Source organism: Panthera leo, chromosome B1 (genome assembly GCF_018350215.1).
Source record: "Panthera leo isolate Ple1 chromosome B1, P.leo_Ple1_pat1.1, whole genome shotgun sequence".
In the NCBI taxonomy this organism is placed as follows: Eukaryota; Metazoa; Chordata; class Mammalia; order Carnivora; family Felidae; genus Panthera; species Panthera leo.
In genome coordinates, this window is record NC_056682.1 from 128,802,342 (window position 1) to 128,826,395 (window position 24,054).

Here is a 24,054-nt window from a genome sequence, read left to right on the forward strand (position 1 = left end):
TTTTTTTTTTTTATTTTTTAATTTTTTTTTAATGTTTGTTTATTTTGGAGACAGAGAGAGACAGAGCATGAACGGGGGAGGGTCAGAGAGAGAGGGAGACACAGAATCTGAAACAGGCTCCAGGCTCTGAGCCATCAGCACAGAGCCCGACGCGGGGCTCGAACTCACGGACCGTGAGATCATGACCTGAGCCGAAGTCGGACGCTCAACCGACTGAGCCACCCAGGCGCCCCAACAACCTTTGTTTTTAAAAGGGGCACTTGATATACCTCCTCATAAGGTATACTAGCAGGATACTACATTAGACTCTAAGATTCAAGTGGCCTGGAACCATTGACTACCTATAGTAAGTGCTTAATATATATGTTAGAATGAATGACATTAAGACACATAATTCGTTTTCCAGGATAGTACTGCTTCTAATAAAGATACCAGCTTAAGCAGTGATTGACATCTACAAGCTGTAGTAAATAAAAGCCTGAGTTTTAGGGTATGTTTTAAGAATTCCATTCTGTTTATTGGATGGTACTTAATTTTTTTTTAACATTTTACTCATTTTTGAGAGCGAGAGAGACAGAGCATGAGTGGGGGAGGGCCAGAGAGAGAGAGAGGGAGACACAGAATCAGAAGCAGGCTCCAGGCTCCAGTCTGTCAGCACAGGGCCCAACGTGGGGCTCTAACTCCTGGACTGCCAGATCATGACCTGAGCTGAAGTCAGACGCTCAACTGACTGAGCCACCCAGGCACCCCTATTGGATGGTACTTATTTATACTCTCTTCATCTACATATAATTCAGGTTGTTTCCAAACCTCTTGCAAGGTATTTTTCCTGTGTGATCCTCTAATTCTGAATTCACGATGACAAGTAAGTCATACCAAAAACACATTTATATGACATTTCATTCCTAGTTGTTTTTCTTTTCTCAGTCCAGTGAAAGATAGAAAAAGAGAGGGATCACTTTCTGAATTTTAAAATCTTTTATTTATGTATGTGTGTATGTATGTATTTTTATTTTAGATAGAGAAAAGGCATGAGAGGGACTGAAAGGGAGAGAAAATCCCAAGCAGGCTCCGTGCTGAGTGTGGCACCTGACATGGGGCTTGATCTCACAACACTGGGATCATGACCTGAGCTGAAATCAAGAGTCAGATGCTCAACCAACTGAAACATCCAGGAGTCCCTGAACTTTGAAGTCTTTTAAATGGGAGCATTTACGTGTACACCAATCTCTAGTCTTTATCATGGCTCCTCAAGTACGTCCTTATTCTTCTGTTGTCTATTTAGTGTACAGAATTCTCCCAATGATTTTTTAAAATCATTTTTTCCTATCTTCGCTTTCCTCAGTTCAAGTGGGAAATATCTGCACCTAACTTGAACATTGAGGGTAAGGTTAAATAAGAGCACACATAGCATTGAGAAAAGCAGTTGTGCAGTCTTTTGACCCCCATTTGACTGTGTATGAATATGTCTTGGGCCTGAGTCACTTCCTTACCAAGAGATAAAGAGCTCTTACAGTCATTGCCAGGCTTCTTACCTTATGTGCAAAGATCTTTCCCTGTTGCAAGCTCATAAAATATTCCTTTATTCTGCATGTAAATCACTGGCCCACAGACACACCCTTAGATTCCAGACTCCATATGGGGGCTAATCATGAGAGATTGACTCACACCCTTGGAAATGATCTTACTCTTTTTCTTTCTTATGTGAGTGAAACTTTGTTCCATCCAGTTCTTGACTGCATTGTGTTTTCCTTGGCCACTCCGATACCTGTGCAGTGGACAGAAGGGTTTGTAATCTTCCCTGAGACTGGTAACCAGTGCACAGTGCTCTGGTTGACAAATAGTGGCTGAGTTTCAAAGAGTATTCATTCACAAACTTCTTTATCAATGGAAATTGTTTATCAATTCTGTAATTGATTAAGTGGCATAACTCTCAACAAATTGGGTCTGAGCCATTATTTTACACTATTCTTCATGAAATAACACTTTTTAAAACACAAAAAGCATAACAAAATGATTGGGAACAGTTAAACAGTGTAATTTTATCTAGAGGATGTTAACTTGAAAAAATTACAACCCATTCTAAAATAATTTTCATGACAGAACGATACTGGTTTGGTCTCAAAAAGTTGCATAGCCTGCCTCTTAAATCTTCTATATAAACATAGATTACTACAATAAACCTAGTCTTAGTACAGCAGAGCATTTGCTTAGCCATCTGTTATATTTACATAACCAGAGTCCAGGCTGCTCCCTGGGGCTCTACAACTTAATCAAGTACTCTATTTACACAGTCGCATATTCCCCAAGAGCTGCCTCTAGCAATGAAATTTACACTGCTAAATCTATCAATTAGTTCTAGCTCCTAGCCAATCAGTTCCTAAAAGTGGAAAGCTACGTGAAAGAGGAAAATCTTAGTTGAAATTCCTTTGACTTTCTTAAGAGATTATTTAAAAGTGATGAAATTGATGTTTTCCTTCATTTGTTTATTTACTTTTTTGGTCAGTCTAAGAACAATTTGCAGCTATTAGAGAGATTCAACTAAAGTAGTGGAAAACAAAGGGAAGGGGTTGTAGTATTGTCTGTAGAGAATTTGAAAACAATAAAAACCCAATTAAAAGTATGTCTGCTTTTTATTACCACCAGCCATTCTAAACATTTTCAGTAATAAAATACTCATTCACAAAAAAGCCAAAATCATTTGTGTTCTAAGGTCTAATTAAAACAAATGCTGTACTTATCTCTGAGTTTTATGTATGCATATATATATATATATATATCTTTTATACATATATAAATATTATATATATACATGTCTATTATATATATATATTGGTTTGTGCATGTATATTTCAAACAAATACAGCTGTATTACTTATCTTTTGGTAAACATTGTATTCTACATAAAGAATTACTCTGAGGAATCAGTTATGTAATCCTCCCTGACCCCTATTCCCAGACCTAGATTTGTGTGTGTGTGTGTATGTGTGTGTGTGTGTGTGTGTGTGTGTGTAAGTGGGAAATTCAAAATAAAGTGATTATAAAAACAAGGGATAGAAACTGAGTCACTATAATTCTGTCATTCTATGTAAGCATTTAGAGATTTTTTAAAATTAATAAATATTTTACATTTTAGTTTAGTTTAGTTTTTATTTTAATTCCAGTTAGATATCATAAAGTATTATATTACTTTCAGTTGTGCAACATAGTGATTCAGTACTTCGATATATCACCCTGTTCTCGTCAGGACAAATGTACTGTTTAATTGCCATTACCTATTTAGCCCCTCCCCTTATCCCCCTCCTCTCTGGTGACTATCAGATTGTTCTCTATAATTAAGAATCTATTTCTTGATTTGTCTCTCTCTTTCTTATTTTTCCATTTGTTAATTTGTTTTGTTTCTTAAATTCCATATATGAGTGAAACTGTATGCCATTTGTCTTTCTCAGACTGACTTATTTTGCTTAGCATAATACTCTCTAGCTCCATCCATGTCATTGTAAATGACAGGATTTCATTCTTTTTTATGGCTGAATAATATTCCTTTGTAGGTATATATATATATATATATATATATATATATATATATATATATACACACACACACACACACACACACACACACACACACACACACACATCTTTATCCATTCATCAGTTGATGGACACTTGGGCTGCTCCATATCTTGGCTATTGTAAATAATGCTGCTATAAAACATAGCAGTCCGTGTATCTCTTTGATTAGTGTTTTTGTATTCATTGGGTAAATACCCAGTAGTAGGATTGCTGGGTCATAAGGTACTTACATTTACAACTTTTTTTTGAGGAACCTCCATGTTTTCCAGAGTGGCTACATCTGCCACTACATCATAGTGGCTACTATTCCCACAAACAGTACAAGAGGATTCCTTTTTCTCCACATCCTTGCCAAGACGTGTTGTTTCTTGTGTTTTTTATTTTAACCATTCTGATAGGTGTGAGGTGATATCTCATTGTAGTTTTCATTTGTATTTCCCTGATGATAAGTGATAGTGACTACATTTTCATGTGTCTGTTGGCCATCTGCATGTCTTTGGAAAAATGTCTTTTTCTGTCCTCTGCCCATTTTTTAATTGGATTGTTTTAGGGTGTTGAGTTTGATAAGTTCTTTATATATGTTGGACACTAACCCTTTATTAGACATGTCATTTGCAAATATCTTCTACCATTCTGTAGGTTGCCTTTTAGTTTTGTGGCTTGTTTCCTTCACTCTACAGATTTTATTTTGATGGAATCCCAATAGCTAATTTTTGCTTCCATTTCCCTTGTCTCAGGAGACATATCTAGAAACAAGTTGCTACAGCTGATATCAGAGACACTATTGCCTGTTCTCTCTTCTAGAATTTTTATGGTACAGGTCTCACATTTAGGTCTTTTATCCATTCTTACTTTATTTTTGTGTATGGTGTAAATGTGGTCCAGTTTCATTTTTTGCATGTTGTTGTCTAGTTTTCCCAACATCATTTGTCAAAAAAACTGTTTCTCTCCCATTGGATCTTTTTTCCTGCTTTGTTGAAGATTAATTGACCATATAGTTGTGGGCTTATTTCTGGGTTTTCCATCCTATTTCACTGACCTAGGTCTATTTTTTTTTTCAGTATTATACTTTTTTGATTACTATAGCTTTGTAATGTAACTGTCTCCAACTTTCATTTTTCAAAATTGATTTGGGTACTTGGGGTCTCTTGTGGTTCCATACAATTTTTAGGATTATTTGTTCTAGTTCTGTAAAAAATTCTGGTGATACTTTGATAGGGACTGCAATAAAAGTATAGATTGCTTTGGGTAATATAGACATTTTAACAATATTTCTTCTTCCAACCCATGAGCATGGAATGTCTTTCCATTTCTTTGTGTAGTCTTCAATTTCTTTCATTAGTGCTTTATGGTTTCCAGAGTATAGTTCTTTCATCTCTTTGGTTGGGTTTATTCCTAGGTATCTTACTCTTTTGTGTGCAGTTGTGCAGGGGATTGTTTATTTTTTTCTACTTATTTATTATTGGTGTATAGAAATGCAGTAGATTTCTGTAGATTGATTTTGTATCCTGTGACTTTACTGAAGTTATCAGTTCTGGCTGTTTTGGTGGAGTCTTGCAGGTTTTCTATATATAGTGCCATGTCACCTGCAAATAGTGAAAGTTATACTTCTTCCTTATTGATTTGGATTCCTTCTATTTCTTTTTGCCGTCATGCTGTGGCTAGGACTTCAAGGGCCATGTTGAAAAAAAGGGGTCAGAGTGGACATCCTTGTCTTATTCCTGACCTTAGGGGAAATACTCTGTTTTTCCCCATTATGAATGATGTTAGCTGTGTTTTATTTATTTACTTTTCATATACTGCCTTTATTATGTTCAGGTATATTCCCTCTAAAACTACTTTGCTTTGCGTTTGCATCATGAATGGATGTTGTAGTTTTTCAAATACTTTTTCTGTGTCTGTTGAAATGATCACATGGTTCTTATTCTTTCTTATTAGTATGATGTATCATGTTGATTGATTTGTGAATGTTGACCTTCCTTGCTACATAGGAATAAAACCCACTTGATCATGGTGAATGATTTTTTAAATGTATTGTTGGATTTGGTTTGCTAGTAGTTTGTTGAGAATTTTTGCATCCATATCCTTCAGGGATCTTGGCCTTTTGTTCTCTCCTTATATGGTTTTGGTATCAAGGTAATGCTGGCCTCAGAATGAATTTTGAAGTTTTCCTTACATTTCTATTTTTGTAACAGTTTGAGAAGAATAGGTACTAACTCTTCTTTACATCTTTGGTAGAGTTTCCCTGTCAAACCATCTGCTCCTGGATTTTTTGATTACTGATTTAATTTCTGTGCTGGCTATCAGTGTGTTCAAATTTTCTATTTCTTCCTGTTTCAGTTTTGTTAATTTATATGTTTCTAGGAATTTATCCATTTCTTCCAAGTTGTAAAATTTATTGGCATACAGTTTTTCATAATATTCTTTTATGATTATTTGTATTTCTGTGAGGTTGGTTGTTATTTCTGCTCTCTCACTGTGATTTTATTTGAGTCCTTTCTCTTTTTTTCTTGAGGCTTATCAGTTTAATTGATATTTGTCAGAGAAGCCGTTCCTGGTTTCATTGATCTGTTTTATTCTTTTTTAAAATTTTCTATATCTTATTTTTGCTCTAATCTTTATTATTTCCTTCTTTATACTAGTTTTTAAGGTTTTGTTTGTTGCTCTTATTCTAGCTCCTGTAGGTGTAAGGTTAGGTGGTTTATTTGAGATTTTTCTTGTTTTTTGAGGTAGACTTGTGTTGATATAAACCTACCTCTTAGAACCACTTTTGCTGCATCCCAGAGGTTTTGACCATTGTGTTTTCATTTGTTTCCATGTATGCTTTTGTTTCTTCTTTTATTTCCTGGATGACTGATCCACTGTTTGTTAACATGTTATTTAGCCCCTATGTATGTGTGGTATTTCCAGGTGTGTGTGTGTGTGTGTGTGTGTATGTGTGTGTGTGACTTCTAGTTTCAAGATTTGTTGTTGTTGTTGTTGCTGTTGTTGTTGATGACTTCTAGTTTCTTAGCATTGTGGTAAAAAATACACATGGTATGATTTTGACCATCTTGAATTTGTTGAGACCTATTTTGTGGCCTAATACATGATCTATTCTGGAGAATGTTCCATGTGCACTTGAAATAAATGTGCATTCTGCTCTTTTAGGGTGGAATATTCTGCATATACCTGTTAAATCAATCTGTTCCAGTGTGTCATTCAAAGCCATTGTTTCCTTGTTTATTTTCTGTTTAGATAATGTATCCATTGATGTGAGTGGGTGTTAAGTCCCCTACTATTATTGTATTACTTTCAGTTAGTTCATTTATGTTTGTTAGGAACAATTTTATTAGTTTGAGTGCTTCTATGTTGGGTGCATAAATATTACAATTATTATTATTATTATTTTAATTTTATTTTTCATTTTTAAAAATTTGCATGCAAATGAGTTAGCATATAGTGAAACAATGATTTCAGGAGTAGATTCCTTAATGCTCCTTACCAATTTAGCCCACCCCCCCTCCCATAACCCCTCCTGTAACCCTCAGTTTGTTCTCCATATTTATGAGTCTCTTCTGTTTTGTCCCCCTCCCTGTTTTTATATTATTTTTGTTTCCCTTCCCTTATGTTCATCTGTTTTGTCTCTTAAAGTACTCATATGAGTGAAGTCATGTGATTTTTGTCTTTCTCTAACTAATTTCACTTAGCATAATACCCTCCAGTTCCATGCACGTAGTTGCAAATGGCAAGATTTCATTCTTTTTGATTGCCGAGTAATACTCCATTGTATATATGTATACCACATCTTCTTTATCCATTCATCCATCGATGGACATTTGGGCTCTTTCCATACTTTGGCTATTGTTGATAGTTCTGCTATAAACATGGGGGTGCATGTGTCCCTTCGAAACAGCACACCTGTATCCCATGGGTAAATGCCTAGTAGTGCAACTTCTGGGTCATAGGGTGGTTCTATTTTTACTTTTTTGAAGAACCTCCACACTGTTTTCCAGAGTGGCTGCACCAGCTTGCATTGCCACAAACAATGCAAACGAGATCCTCTTTCTCCACATCTTAGCCAACATCTGTTGTTGCCTGAGTTGTTAATGTTAGCCATTCTGACAGGTGTAAGGTGATATCTCATTGTGGTTTTGATTTGTATTTCCCTGATGATGAGTGATGTTGGCATTTTTTCATGTGTCAGCTGGCCATCTGAATATCTTCCTTGGAGAAGTGTCTATTCATGTCTTTTGCCCATTTCTTCACTGGATTATTTGTTTTTTGGATGTTGAGTTTGATAAGTTCTTTATAGATTTTAGATACTAAGCCTTTATCTAATATGTCATTTGCAAATATCTTCTCCCATTCTGTCGGTTGTCTTTTAGTTTTGCTGATTGTTTCCTTTGCTGTGCAGAAGCTTTTTATTTTGATAACTTCCAAGTACATTTTTGCTTTGGTTTCCCTTGTCTCTGGAAACATGTTGAGTAAGAAGTTGCTGCGGGCAAGATCAAAGAGGTTTTTGCCTGCTTTCTCCTTGAGGATTTTGATGGCTTTGTGTCTTATATTGAGGTCTTTCATCCATTTTGAGTTTATTTTTGTGTATGGTGTTAGAAAGTGGCCCAGGTTCATTTTTCTGCATGTCACTGTCCAGTTTTCCCAGCACCACTTGCCAAAGAGACTGTCTTTATTCCATTGGATATTCTTTCCTGCTTTGTCAAAGATTAGTTGGCCATACATTTGTGGGTCCATTTCTGGGTTCTCTACTCTGTTCCATTGATCTGAGTGTCTGTTCTTGTGGCAATAAATATTTACAATTATTATATCTTCCTGTTGGATTATCTCCTTATTACTATATAGTGTCTTTCTTTGTCTCTTGTTACAGTTTTTGTTTTAAAGTGTATTTTTCCAATATAAGTATTGCTCCTCTGGTTTTCTTTTATGTCCATTTACCTGAAAGATGTTTCTCCATCCTCTCATTTTCAATATGCAGGTGTTTGTAGGTCTAAAAAGAGGATCTTATAGGCAGCATATAGATTTTTTTGAATCTATTCTGTCACCTATGTCTATTGATCAGAGCATTTAGTCCATTTACATTCAAAGTAATTATTAATAGATAGGTTTTTATTGCCATTGTATTACTTGTTTTGTGGTTGTTACTGAAGATTTCCTCTGATATCATTCTTCTCTTTCTCCCTTTTATGTTTTTTTGCTTTTTTTAATGATATATTTGGATTTATTTGTTTTTATTCTTTGCCTATTTACAGTGGTTTCTGATATATGGTTACCATCATGTTGGTATATAACCTCTTCTGCAAATAGGAGTCTATATATATTGATTGTCTTTTAAGTGTGAACCCATTGTTTTCTCCTCTTCTCCCCATGTTTTAGGTATATGTTATCATATTTTATATCTTTTTTTTTTTTGTAATTTCCTTAGCTGATTTTTTTACAGGAATACTCATTTGACTACTTTTGTTTTTCCTACTTCTAAACTGTCACCTTTGGTCTCTGCTTTCCACTCAAAGAGTCCTCTTTAGTATATCATACTAGGCTGATTCAGTGGTCATGAACTCCTAGTTTTTGTTTGTCTGGAAACTCTTTATCTTTCTTATTCTGAATGATAGCCTTGGTGTATAGAGTATTCTTGGTTGCAGAATTTTCCCATTCAGCACTTAGAGTATATCATGCCACCCCCTTCTGGCTTGCAAAGTGTTTGTTGAAAAATCTGCTAGCCTTATAGATTTTCCCTTGTAAGTTACTGACTTTTGTCTTTCTGCTTTTAAGACTTTTTTATCACTATATTTTTCCAGTATTATAATATATCCTGGTGTGGATCTGCTTTTGTTGATTTTGATGGGAGTTCTCTATGCCTCCTGTATTTGAAATCTGTGTCTTTCCCCACATTAGGGAAGTTTTCAGCTGTTATTTCTTCAGATAAATTTTCTGCCCTCTTTTCTCTCTCTCCTTCTTCTGGGATTCCTGTAATAGAAATGTTATTATGTTTGATGGAGTCACTGAGTTCCCTAGGTCTATTTTCATTTTGTATAACTCTTTTCTCTCTCTCTCTCTCTGTCTTGTTCAGCTTGACTACTCTCCATTACTCTGTCTTCTATGTCACTAATGTATCCCTGTACTTCTTCCACCCTGCTGTTCATTTTATCAAGCATGTTTCATTTATTGAACCCTTTATCTCTGCTGTTATTCCTTATATCTGTGTTGTGTCTCATTCATGTCTTCTACTCTTTTCTCAAGTGCAATGAGTATCCTTAGGATCATTGCTTTAAATTCTCAACCAGGCATGTTACTTATAACATTTTGCTTAGATCTCTGTCTCTGGTCCTATCCTGTTCTTTCATTTGGGACAGATTTGTCTGACTCCTCATTTTCTCTGCCTCTCTGTGTCTGTTTCTGTGACAGCTGTGTTTTTTTACTCTTGAATGTAGTGGCTTTATGACGAAGAGGTCCTGGAGTGCACTACAGTGCGGTGTCCCCTGTTCACCAGAACCTGACACTTCTACTCTATATTTAGTGGTAGAGTTTGTTCTATCACTCTTTGAATCATTCTCCAGTTTATTGACTTAGATATGCATGACATATAAGTGAGCTCGGGGTCCTCCTACTCCACCATCTTCCCAAGCTCCAACCCTAAAGTAATCAATATTTTAGATGAATTTTAGATTTATAGAAAAATTGAGTGTATAGTTCCCATAGGCTCTCCCTTCTCTCCTGCAATTTCCCCTACTATTAACATGTGGCATTATTCATTATAATTAATGGACCAGTATTGATTCATTAGTGTTAACTAAAATTCATAATTTTTGTTAAGGTTCATTCTTTGCATTATAAAGTTCTGAGCTCTAACATATGTGTAATGTTATGTATTCATATTACAGTATCAAACAGTATTTTCACTGCTCTAAAACCTCCAGTACTCCATCTATTTACCCCATCTCCTGTCCCCTGATATCCCTGGAAAATACTGGGTTTTTATACTTTCTACATAGCATTTGCCTTTTCTAATGTAGTTTGAATCATTTAGAAATAGTCTTTTCAGACTGACTTCTTTCATTTAATGTTTGCATGTAACTTTTCTCCATGTGTTTTGTGGCTTGAGACTCACTTATTTTTTAGTGCTGAGAAGTATTCTATTGTTGAGATGTACCCAAATTTTTGTCTCCCATTAATCAATGGAAGGAAAACTTGGCCGCTTTCAGTTTGGGGCAACTATGAAATAATGTCTGGGGTGTGTGTGTGTGTGTGTGTGTGTGTGTGCATTGTCATTAATTTAGGGAAATACCTTGAGCACAATTGCTGAAAAAGCTATGCGTAGCTTTGTAAGAAACTACTGAACTGCCCTTTAACATGGCTAAACAATTTAGCATTCTCAACAATTATTAATGAAAGTTCCCGGGGCGCCTGGGTGGCTCAGTCGGCTAGGCGGCCGACTTCGGCTCAGGTCATGATCTCACGGTCCGTGAGTTCGAGTCCCGCGTCGGGCTCTGTGCTGACAGCTCAGAGCCCGGAGCCTGTTTCAGATTCTGTGTCTCCCTCTCTCTCTCTGACCCTCCCCTGTTCATGCTCTGTCTCTCTCTGTCTCAAAAATAAATAAACGTTAAAAAAAATTAAAAAAAAAAAGAAAGTTCCCTGTTGCTTTACATCCCCACCAACATTTAGTAGAGTTTGTACATTTAAAAAAAAAACTTTTAGCCATTCTAACGTGTATATTGATACCTCATTGTTTGATTTGCAATTGTCAAATAACATATGTTGAGGTGTTTCAGATATTTATTTGCCACCTGCATATATTCTTCAGTTAGGTGTCAGGATCTCTTGCTTATTTATTAATTGATGTATTTATTTTCTTACTATTGAGTTTAAAAGTCCTCTGTATATTTTGGACACAAGTTCTTTATCAGATATGTGTTTAGCAAGTACAGTATTTTTCTCCAAGTATGTGACTTGTCGATATTTTTAACAGTGTACTTTTACAGAGCAGAAGTTGTTCATTTTAATAAAGTCTAATTTATCATTTTTTTTCTTTCAATGGACTATACCCATGCTCTACTCCATGTCATCTCTCCCTTCTAACTCTTCCTTTAAGATTCATGATTTACAAGGAGACTATCTCTAAAACTTACTATATGGGCCATGTATTAACTTCCTAGGGCTGTTGTAACAAATTACCACAAAAGGGGAATGGTAATTTACTCTTTCAATTTTGGATGCTATAAATTCAAAATCATGACATTGTTGGGGTTGCTATTTCCTTCTGGAAGCCCTAAGGAGCCTCAAAGACAAACCAGGTGGCACTTTTCACACTTTACTTGGAAATCTCCTAAGGTAAATGTTCAATTTTATTGAACAGTAGAGCACAATTCTGCCAGCTTCTGCAAATTTATCAAAAGGATCCCTATTCCTTCAGTGCCCATTACCTGTCCTTTGTTTTCATCTGAGACTCACAAGAAACATCTTTAATATTTCTAGCACCATTCTGTTCTTTATTTTATATATAATATAAATATACACACATACATACATATATATTCTTTAAGATAAAAGCTTCTCTATAGCTCTCCTCTCTTTCTGATTCTTCACCAGAATCTATTTTAATGTCCATATTTTTACCAGCAATCCTTTTAAGGCAAGCTATACTTTTTCTGTAATGTGCCTCAAAACTCTACCAGCTTCTACCAATTACCCAATTCCAAATCCAATTACACATTTTGAAGTATTTGTTCGAGTAGTATTCCACTTCCCAGTGACAAAATATGTATTAAGGTTCTCCAGAGAAACAGAACAAATAGGAGATTATATCTGTATCAATATATCTGTATCTATATATCTATCTATATTTGTCCCTGTGTCTATAGCTATATATTTATTTATGTCTATATATAGTTCTGTATCATTTATCTCCATCCATCCATCCATCCATCCATCCATCCATCCATCCATTTGTCCATCCATCCATGAAGAGACTTTAAGCGACAGGCCTTTGTGATTGTAGCAATTGGTAAGTGCTAGATCTTTAGGGTATGTTGACAGACCAGAAACTCATGTAGGAGTTCATATGTCAGTCTTGAGGCAGAATATCTTCTCATGCAGATACCAGTTATTAGATGAGAGCCCATTCTGTTGCAGTGTAATTTTATCTTAACTTGATTATATCTACAAAGTTCCTATTTATAAGTGAGGTCACATTCACAGGTACCAATGATTAGGATTTAGACATATCTTTGGTGGGGACATAACTCAACCTACAACAGGACACAAAATTGTATCATGAACATCAAAAAACTATTACCAGTGAAAGTGTGTAATCTTCTGTTCAAACTGTCATAAAGTATTTTACATTGTTTCAATATCTAAAAATCAGAGTGATTATTAGATGACTGTGTGGTATGTAAATGTCACCTGTCAACACTTTACATGGCCGTGAGAAAAACCTGGTAAAGGGGGCACCTGGGTGGCTCAGTTGGTTAAGCCACTGACTTTGGCTCAGGTCATGAATTTGTGGTCCATGGGTTTGAGCCCCGTGTCAGGCTCTGTGCTGAAAGCTCAGAGCCTGGAGCCTGCTTCAGATTCTGTGTCTCCCCGCTCTCTCTCTGCCCATCTCCTGCTCACATTCTGTCTCTCTCTCAAAAAAATAAATAAATGTTAAAAATTTTTTTAAATAATAAAAAAAGAAAAACCTGGTAATCAAGCAAAACTAAGTGTAGTGGACTTACTGTATTAATGACAAATATTGTTTCGATGATCTTAAAAGAGTCTCAGAAAGAAGAGATCAGAGGGGCATCTGGGTGGCTCAGTCAGCTTAGCATACAACTTTGGCTCAAGTCATGATCTCGCATTTGGTGAGTTCCAGCCCTGCATTGGCTGTCTGCTGTTAGCATGGAGCCCACTTGGGATCCTGTCTCCCTCTCTCTTCACCCTTTTACCACTGTGCTTTCTCTCTCTCCCACAAATATATTTTAAATGTCATGATTTATAAAAACTAATTAAATAAATATATAACAAGAAATTAGAGAAAAGTGTTTATAGAATGAGGACCTGTGCTGGGAGATTTGAAAGTGGGTCTTAAAAGGCAGGGAACAGATCAAAATTGTGTAGAATTTCTGACACTATAGTTTGGATTGCTTTATACCATGTGGAAAGAAACTTGAAGTGAAACTTGATGAGCAAGATAGTTTAGATAAAGTCTACCCTGCCAGGGACAAATAATGTATGCTAGGAAATATATGTATGTTGGTTTCAGCACACATAGTATATTTTTAAGCTTTCATATTTGGGAAATTTTCAAAAGAGTTTACAGTCCACTGAAACTTTTTGAAAAAGGTTTTTATCTAAATTCAAGCTAGTTAGCAAGCAGTATAATATTAGCTTCAGGTGTACAAGATAGTGATTCAACCCTTCCATACAACACCCGGTGCTCATTACAAGTGCACTCCTTAATCCCCATCACCGATTTAACCCATCCTCTGACCTACTTCCCCTGTGGTAAACATTAGTTTGTTCTCAATAGTTGAGATCCATTTCTTGATTTGCCTCTGTCTCTCTCTCTCTCTTTTTTTTTCCCTTTGCTCCTTTATTTTGTTTCTTAAATTCTACTTCCCAAACCAAAATATTTTCCAGTGGGTCATTATTTTAAATCATATGGACTTGAATTTACTAAGATTGACAAAAAACAAAACAAAACAAAACAAAAAGAATCCTTTGAAAAATCAAAAATAAGATCTATAAAGAAGTTGCCACAAAATGATAATATTTAGTTACTTACAATAAAATTCACTCTGACATCCCTCAACCTCTCTTCTTTTTCTAATCATCATTTAGAGAGAAGCAGCACTACATATGGGCATAGTTCAAAGGGAAAATAGATATCATAAAAGCCATAATTAAAAATTGTTTAATTAAAAATTAAAAATTATCTGTTTGGTAAATGAAGAGTAGCTTCAGGGATCTATGCATATAAAATTTAGTGACCTTGCCTCAAGTCAGCACACCAGGGATATTTTTTTCCTTCACCAGTGCTCTCTGCATGCCCTAGAGTACTGCTATCACTAGAATAGAGTTGTCTCAATTTTCACAAACTGTCATCCAGTGAGATATGGCTTTTTCTTTTTATTATATTTATGGGTAGCTAAAATTCCCGAGGGGATGAATTACTCAAGATAGTTAAAGATGGTAAGACAAGAAGTAATGGTCCGAAACATGAAGAGAGAATACTTAAACTAGATAAGATGAAGAAATTCTTAGTCATGAGGTCAATGAAGCAGTCTAATAGGGTACCCAGGGAGGCAGTCAAGATAGCATCACTAAACACTACTCAGACTCAAGGGAAAATTAATGAGACAAGCTCTGGTTGGGAGAATGAGAAATCTTATGTTTTTAGAAAAGGAAGAAATAATCTATTATAGGTAACCCAAGATGCATCTTTTAAATAGTTCACCTATGTAAAAATGTTACTTCTAATTGGCATTAAAGTATTACATTTTAAGAATTAATACATTTCAAGGTGATTTTTAAAGGCTTCAAGCAGTACTTCTGCAACAAATATTTACTGAGTGTCTACATTGTGCCAGGCACTTTTCTAGGCTTATTAATATATATTCAGAATATCATGCAGGTGCATGAAATATTGATTTTTAATAAAGGCCATTGGTGACCTCCAACACCATATGTAGTTAAAATACACTAATTATTCATTCATGTATCAGCACACAGTAATATACATTAGTGCTTGATATGCATGTTTCTCTGCAAATGACATGCTATTTCAAGTGCTTTAACTCCTGTCTATCACTATTGTCTTAATTTTTTCCTACTGGTTCATTATGCTATTAAAGAGAGATAATTAATGGCTAATTCTGTATTTGTACAGATTAATTTCTTTATTCTATAGTAATATAAAACCTATATATTTTAAATAACTATAGTATATAAGTAATATAGGTAACATTTAATTCATGGATTGTATTATGCAAAGTTAAAGCAAAATTTGAAGTATAATTGCTATAAAATCACTGTAAATGTTTAAATTACACAATTTGATTAGTTCTTATATACATATGTGCCTTGAAGCCATCACCACGATTAAGATCATGAACATAACTATTACATCCAAAAGTCCTCTTTTCTAATCTCTTCCTCTCATCCTTCTATAACCCATACCCTTCACCAGACAACCATTGACCTGCTTTCTCTTAATATTGATTAGTTTGAATATTATTGAATATTTGAATACTGAATATTAGTTTGAATAAAATATATAACATTTTATATAAATGGAACAAAATACCTACTCCTTATTGTCTGGCTACTTTTACTCAGCATAATTATTTGGAGAGTCATTTATGCTGCTGAATATATTAATAGGCCACTCCATTTTATTGCTGAGCAGTATTCCATTGTACGAATATACCATCACTTGCTTGTCTGTTCACCTGTTCATGGATATTTTGGCTATTGTTAGCAATTTGAAATTATTAAAAATAAAGCTGTTTCATGTAAAAAATATTTCTATGGACATATGCTTTCATTTATTTTGGAAAATGCCTTGAAGTAAAATGATTAGTACCTATAAAGTTTGGGAAACTCCCAAACTGTTTGCAAAATATTGTGCCATTTTACATTCTTCCTAGCAGTGGAGTGGTTCTATTATAGAATCATTCCACTAGGTACGTAGTGGTATTTCATTGTCATTTTAAATGGTATTTTTTATTTTTATTTATTTATTTATTTTTTATTTTATTTTAAGTATATTTATTTATTTTGAAAGACAGCGTGAGGGGGGGAGGGGAAGAGAGAGAGGGAGAGAGAGAATCACAAGCAGGCTCCACACTGTCAGAGCAGGTGCTCAAACCCATGAACCCGTGAAGTCATGAGATCCTGACCTGAACTAAAACCAAGAGTTGGACATTTAACTGACTGAGCCACCCAGGAACCCCTTAAATGGTATTTTTCTAATGACTAATGGTGTTGAACATATTTTATTTGCTTGTTTGTAATCCATGTATCTTCTTTCATTATGTGTGCCTTCAGATCTTTTGTACATATTTAAATGGCTTATAGCTTGTCCAGTGTGTGACTTGAACTTGTTTTCATTTTCTTAGTGTTTTTCCTGCAGCTTAATTTTGATGAAATCTAATTATTTATTTATTTATTTATTTATTTCGTGGATCATACTTTTGGTATCTAAAAAATATTGTCCAACTCAAGAGATTTTTCTCCCATGTATTTTTCTCAAAATTTTACGTTTTTAGTTTTACACATAGATCTATGATCCAATTTGAGTTAAGACTTCTATACAGGGAGAAGTATGGATCAAAATTTGTTTGTATATATTTGCTGAAATTGTTACTTTTCTCCAAAGAATTGCCTTTGAGCTTTGTCAAAAATAATGTATAGGTCTGTTGGTTGATTTAATGTTGTGTTCCACTGCTCTATTTGTCCATTTTTAACACAGTGTTCACTCTCTTGATGACTACCTTTGTAATAAGTCAGCTTGTCAGTATCTACAAAGCCTACTGGGATTCTGACTGGGATTACACTAAACCTATAAGTCAATTTAGGCAGAACTGACCTTTTATCTATGTTGTTGCATTAAAGCTGCCTATCTCTCAATGTATTTAGGTCCCTGTCTTCAATTTCTTTAGATTTGATTTATAGATTTTACTGTATATATTTTTTACAACTTTGGTCATTTTTTACCTTTAATTATTCCAAAATGTTAACGCTCTTTTAAAATGTATTATTTTTCATTTTTGACTTTTTTGTTAGTACATAGAAATGCAATTGTTACTGTATATTACATTGTATGCAAAATTAGTAACAGTATTTCTAATAGTTTTTAACATGTTCCATAGAATTCTTTCCATAGATGATCATTCCATTTTCAAACAAGTAGAATTTACTTCTTCGTTTCCAAAATCGATGTGCTTTATGTTTTCTTATTTACTGCACTGCCCAGAAGTATAAATACAATGTTAGTAAAGTGTTGACAGCAGTTATTCCTTCTTTGTTCCTGAATTTAGGAGGGAAACTATTCACTTTTTCACAATGAAGGATATTAAAGAAAGAACCCTGTAGCTTTTCCCTAGCTTCCCTTTATGAGATGAGGATGTGCCCATGTATCGGAGAGTTTTCATTAGAATGAATGTTGTATTTTGTTAAATGCAATGCAATTAATATTGCAGCAAGATATTTTCTCCAAATATCCAACATGCTTTTTAATGTCACAGTCATGTTCTCAGTAGGGGAATCTACTGAATCACGTGGGCTATATTTATAGGACGTTGAATGAGGTAATGAGTTGAACTTTTTATGCAGCTCAGTCATTACTAGAGTTTTATACAAGGGAAAGAAATAGTGACAATATAAATGATAAAGAAAACTCTGGAAATAAGATGTATTCCTTTTTGGGTATACCTATCAAAACATGCATGTTAAAAATGTAATAAAAATAATAAATATTATTTTCTTGCCAAGATTGTAAATATTTTTATTGGTAATGCACAGTGTTAATGTTGATAAAGTAAAGGAAGTATTTTCAGAAACAGCTCGTAGGAGTTCAAATTAATTAAAGTTCGAGGAGATAATCACAATATGTTAAATAAAAATGCAGGTTGCAAAACAAAATATATAGTACCATCATATTTTTGTGGTATAGGTAACTATAAAAGCACCTCAGAAAAATTATTAAAGGTACATGTAATGTATACTTAATAACTGAATGGGCAATTATATGGATTATTTTTACTTTCTTCTCTACAACTTTATGTTTTTGAAAATTTTATACAACAGACAAATATTTGCAGGTTGTGTTTCTCAGGAACAGACTTTGAGCAGAGATTGGTCTGCAAGATCTTTATTAGAAGATGCTCTGAGGATTAATGCTTTCAAAGGAAGGGAAGGACACAGAATTGGGCAGAAGAAGAAATCAGCCTGTACTTCAGATTCAAAGAAAGTTTCAACCATTGTGCAAATGTTGAAAGGAAGTATCTTAACTACTGAAGAAAATTGCTGTGAGATATTTTCTGGATTTAACATGATTTTTAATGTCACAAATCAGGCTTTCCATATAAGCAGGCTGGAGATGTTATGGAATCGCATGTAATATTGATAGGTGTACCTAGATCAGGTAAAGGAAAATCACTTCAAGACAACCACCTTAACCATGTGTTAGAAACTAAAGAAGCTATGCTGAAAGAATCAAATACAGGATATCAATAAAGTGATGGGAATTATTTAAAAAAAGGTGCCAAATGGAAATTCTAGAGGTTAATACAAAATTACTGAAATGAAACATATACTAGAGGAGCTGAATGGTAGATTTGAAGTGGTGGAAGAAAAAATCAGCAAAATTGAAGGGAAGTAATTAGAGATTATGTAGTCAAAAGAACAGAAAAAAAAGAATAAGGAAAACTGAACAGAGCCTCAGAGAATTATAAGACACCATTAAACACACCATTATAAGCATAAGTGGAATACTCATAATGAGAAGGGAGAGAAAATGGAGCAGAAAAATATTTGAAGAAATAATGGCTAAAAACTTCCCAAATAAGATGAATAATACTAATCTATACATTCAAAAAGCTTAATTAGGGGCGCCTGGGTGGCGCAGTCGGTTAAGCGTCCGACTTCAGCCAGGTCACGATCTCGCGGTCCGTGAGTTCGAGCCCCGCGTCAGGCTCTGGGCTGATGGCTCGGAGCCTGGAGCCTGTTTCTGATTCTGTGTCTCCCTCTCTCTCTGCCCCTCCCCCGTTCATGCTCTGTCTCTCTCTGTCCCAAAAATAAATAAAAAACGTTGAAAACAAAAAATTAAAAAAAAAACAAAAAGCTTAATTAACTCCAAGTAGACTAAATTAAACAGATTCACACCTATAGACATCACGGTGAAAATATTGAAAGTCAAAAACAAAATCTTAAAAGTATAAAGGGAATAAAGACTTTATGAGAACTATTAAAGGATCCCAGCAATGCTGAAGAATACAAGATTAATAGCCAAAAATCATTTGTATTTCTCTAGAGATGTAATGAAAAATCTGAGAATTAAATTTACAAAATCCCATTTATAACAGATCTAAAGGAACAAAATACCAGAGATTAATTTGCAAAAATAATTGCAAGTGTATATTGAAATCTACAAAGCATTGTTAAAAAGATAAATAATAAATAAGTGGGGAAAACATCCATGTTCTTGGATTGGGAGTTTTAATATTGTTAAGATGGTAATACCCCCCAAATCTGTCTACAGACTTTCTTCAATTCTATAAAAAATTAAAACTACCCTTTCTCAGAAATTGACATGCTGATTCTAAAGTTCAGATGGAAATGCAGAGAAATAATCCTAAAATAATCTTGATAAAGAAGAACAAAGTTGGAAGAGCCACACTTCCCAATAAATAATAAAAATAACCATATAGATCAATGGGATGGAATTGAGAGTCCAGAAATAAGCTTATATATTATGGTCAATTGATTACTGACAAGGGTTGGAAGTCATTTGATAAGGGAAATGGTGTTGGGAGGATTGGATAGCGACATCAACAAAAATGAATTTGAATACCTACCTCCTACCACATAAAAAAAAACAAACAAAACAAAACAAAACAAAACAAAAAAAACTTTAAATGGTTAAATGTCCTAAATGTAAGTGCTAAAACTTTAAAATTCTTTGAAGGAACATAGTGTACCTATGTCCCAAAATGTATGACAAATAATAGCATAAATACCATGGGGAGAAAAATTTAAGTACATTCTTGGAAAGTTCATGTAGTATACATGAAGTGATATAAAAAACAATTGTGATAAGTATGGATTTTATAAACTATAAACCACGAAAAGGGAAAAAAAAACAATTATAGCTTGAGTGACCAGCACTGATAAAATGGGAAACAAAAAAAGAAGAAAAAAAATGAAAGAGGAAAAATAGAAGAAAAAAACATAAGAAACAAATTGGAAACACATGGGAAATTGATGCATTTTAGTCCAGCTGTATCAATAACCACTTAAATGTACAATTTTTAACACCAGCTATCAAAAGGTAGAGATTGTCAGATTGGATTTGAAAGCAAAACCCTGTTACATTCTATGTAAACATAGATTCAAGGAATAAATGCATTGTAAGGAGGGGAGACGGTAAAAAACTTAGAAGTATGCCGTAGTAACAGCAGTAAAAGAAACGCTAAAGTAACCATTTATGTCCTGCCTCTAGCAGCTGGTATTAGTCCAGAAATGGTCATGTGACTGAACTTGGTCTCATAAACTTGAAAGGAAGAATTTAGAGTTTATTTTAGAGAACATGTTTTCTCTTATTTCTCTTCATCATTCCCATTAGATACAAAAAGAAAAAACAACACAGCAAAACAAAAACACTTTCACAGGTAGTCATCTCTCTACCATGTGTGTTACCAGCCTTGGGATAACAGGGAAAATAGAACAGCACAGATGAAAGAAACAGGTGTTCGATAGCTCTATTGGTTGATTGCCTAGGTTTCCAGTTACTTCAGATAAGAAACAATTTTATTAAGTCATTTGAAATGTTTTTTTCTGCTACATAATTCACCTATTATCAATCTCAGTATTAATTTTCTATTAGCAATAATTTATTTTTTCTCTCCTAAAAGAAAATTGAAAAATATTTTGATGAAAGTGATATCTAGTTGTTGTACTGTGTTATCTCAAAACACAGCTAAATTACACATAAGAATGCTTCTAATTATAGTTTCAACCAGTGGTTAATAAACGACTGATTTAATACTTAAGATTGTTTACTCCTATACAATTTAGTTTGCAATTTTAAATCTATATGTTTAACAAATTAAATATTAAATATTTTAAAGACCTATATATTTATCATTTTAATAATTATGATACCATTGTTTATATTTGAATATATAGATTTATAAATAATATTTTATACATCAGATTTATTTTTCTACCATCTGGAAAATATAAGTTATTTCTGTTAAGGTAAATATCTCACCAAAACAAATCCATATTTTTTTGTTCTTCTTTCAGTGCTTAGTAAATAAACACTGTATTTAAATTTATTAAAATATATCACTTCCTTAATGAAAATTTAACTTAAGGAAAATCTCAGTTATAAATAAATCATTAAGTATTATCTCAGGGCCCAATGCTCTACCAAACACACAATGATACTCACTTGATGAAATTTATTCATGGTAGGTTGACAAAAAGACTTTGGAGATATCAATTCCTGTTAGATTATAATTCATACTTTCAACATTGCTTATGCATAATAAAACAAAATTGTGTACTCCTCTCTCCTAAGTATTAATTTATAAAGACATATTTTGTTACACAAAGAGTATCAGTGAATTTGGAGTTAATTGTTTAAATTCTAAGATCCTTCTTAACAAGAATTCTAACAATTCTTGTTAGAACAATCTAACATTGGATACATTAAAATGTTTTTTTAACGTTTATTTATTTTTGAGAGAGAGAGAGAGAAAAGGATCTGAAGCAGTCTCCAGGCTTTACACTGTCAACACAGAGGCCTACTCAGGGCTCAGACTCATAAACTGTGAGATCATGACCTGAGCTGAAGTCCGACACTTAATGACTGAGCCACCCAAGTGCCCTATAACGTTAGATATATTTTAATTCCACTCTTTTGAGATTGCTTATTGAATATTTATGTGCTTTTTAATAAAAAGATAAAGGCATTTGAGTATTTAAATATCCCCAGAAACATTTCTAGATTTTTCCTCTATTTTTATGTGCCATAGAATTCAGGAAAAGCCCAGATTGGTATTTTAAAGACTTGATTATACTGGAACAGAGATTGTACCAGCTTTGATAAGAAAAGAGTTCTTGAAACCAGGAAAAAACATATTTACTTGAAAATGAAAATATCACCAATTGATTTAGATGTATCCATTAAAACTATACATCTATCTTTAAAAAAACACTTTGGCATCTAAAGAAAAAAATAATTTATTAGCAAAAAACTATAGGTTTAAAATTAGGATGTTTAGGGATGCCTGGGTGGCTCAGTAGGTACAGCATGTGCCTCTTGATCTTGGGGTTGTGAATTTGAGCACCACACTGAGTACAGAGATAACTTAAAAAAATAAAAGCTTTAAAAATAAATAAAAATAGAGTAATCAGAGCTTCTTCCAGAACGGCGTCTGCCCGGGTTTTGTGGACTTCCCTCACGGCATGTACCCAAACGCCAGTCTTCGCTCCCACCTCAAACGAAGAAGCCGAGACTGCCTGCTGCCCCAAGCCAGAAGAGACGTCCACCTCTCAGCACTTGACAACAGGAGAAAAAGAACAGAAGGAAGCAGTTGAACATATTGATGAAGTACAAAATGAAATAGACAGACTTAATGAACAAGCCAGTGGGGAGATTTTGAAGGTAAAACAGAAATATAACCAACTCTGCCAACCATTTTTTCAGAAGAGGTCGGAATTGATCGCCCAAATCCCAAATTTTGGGGTAACAACATTTGTGAACCATCCACAAGTGCTTTTACTGCTTGGGAGGAGGATGAAGAGGCGCTGCATTATTTGACAAGAGTTGAAGTGACAGAATTTGAAGATGTTAAATCAGGTTACAGAATAGATTTTTATTTTGATGAAAACCCTCACTTTGAAAATAAAGTTCTCTCCAAAGAATATCGTAGGAATGAGAGTGATGATCTATCTTCAAAGTCCACTGAAATCAAATGGAAATCTGGAAAGGATCTGACAAACGTTCAAGTCAAACATAGAATAAGGCCAACAGGAAGAGACAGCGTGAGGAACCAGAGAGCTTCCTCACCTGGTTTACTGACCATTCTGATGTGGGTGCAGATGAGTTAGGAGAGGTCATCAAAGGTGATATTTGGCCAAATCCGTTACAGTACTACCTGGTTCCCTATATGGATGATGAAGGGGAACGAGAAGAAGAAGATGATGATGATGAAGAAGAAGAAGGATTGGAAGATATTGATGAAGAAGGAGATGAGGATGAAGCTGAAGATGAAGATGATGATGAGGGGGAGGAAGGAGAAGAGGATGAAGGAGAAGATGACTAATGGAACACTGATGGATTCCAAGCTTCCTTTTTAATTTTCTCCAGTTCCTGGGAGCAACTTGCAGTCTTTTTTTTTTCCCCTCCTCCTCTTGTGCTCATTCACCCTGTTTTTCAAGTCTCTTTTCTCTCCCTTTATACCATGGTTCTCAACTTATTTTGGGGAGAAATGTCTTGAGCAGGATACAGTGGGAAAAGAATCTCTACCCCTTTCTGTTCCAAATTCATTTTAATCCCTTCCTGTCTCAACAAAAACTTTATGGAATCAACACCACCGTGCTCTGTGGGAAAAAAGAAAAACCTTCTGCTCCCCTACCTCTGCTGGAAGCTGGAGGGTGTTAGGCCCCTGTGTAGTAGGGCATAGAATTCTAGCTTTTTCCTCCCCTTCTTTGTATATTGGGCTCAGAAATTACACTGTGTCTCTATGTGAATATGGACAGTTAACATTTACC

General features: G+C 34.4%; 1 pseudogene; it reads left to right on the forward strand.

Moving 5' to 3' along the window:
- Positions 1-858: 858 nt before the first annotated feature.
- Positions 859-23,606, forward strand: LOC122218461 (annotated as a pseudogene).
- Positions 23,607-24,054: the final 448 nt, after the last annotated feature.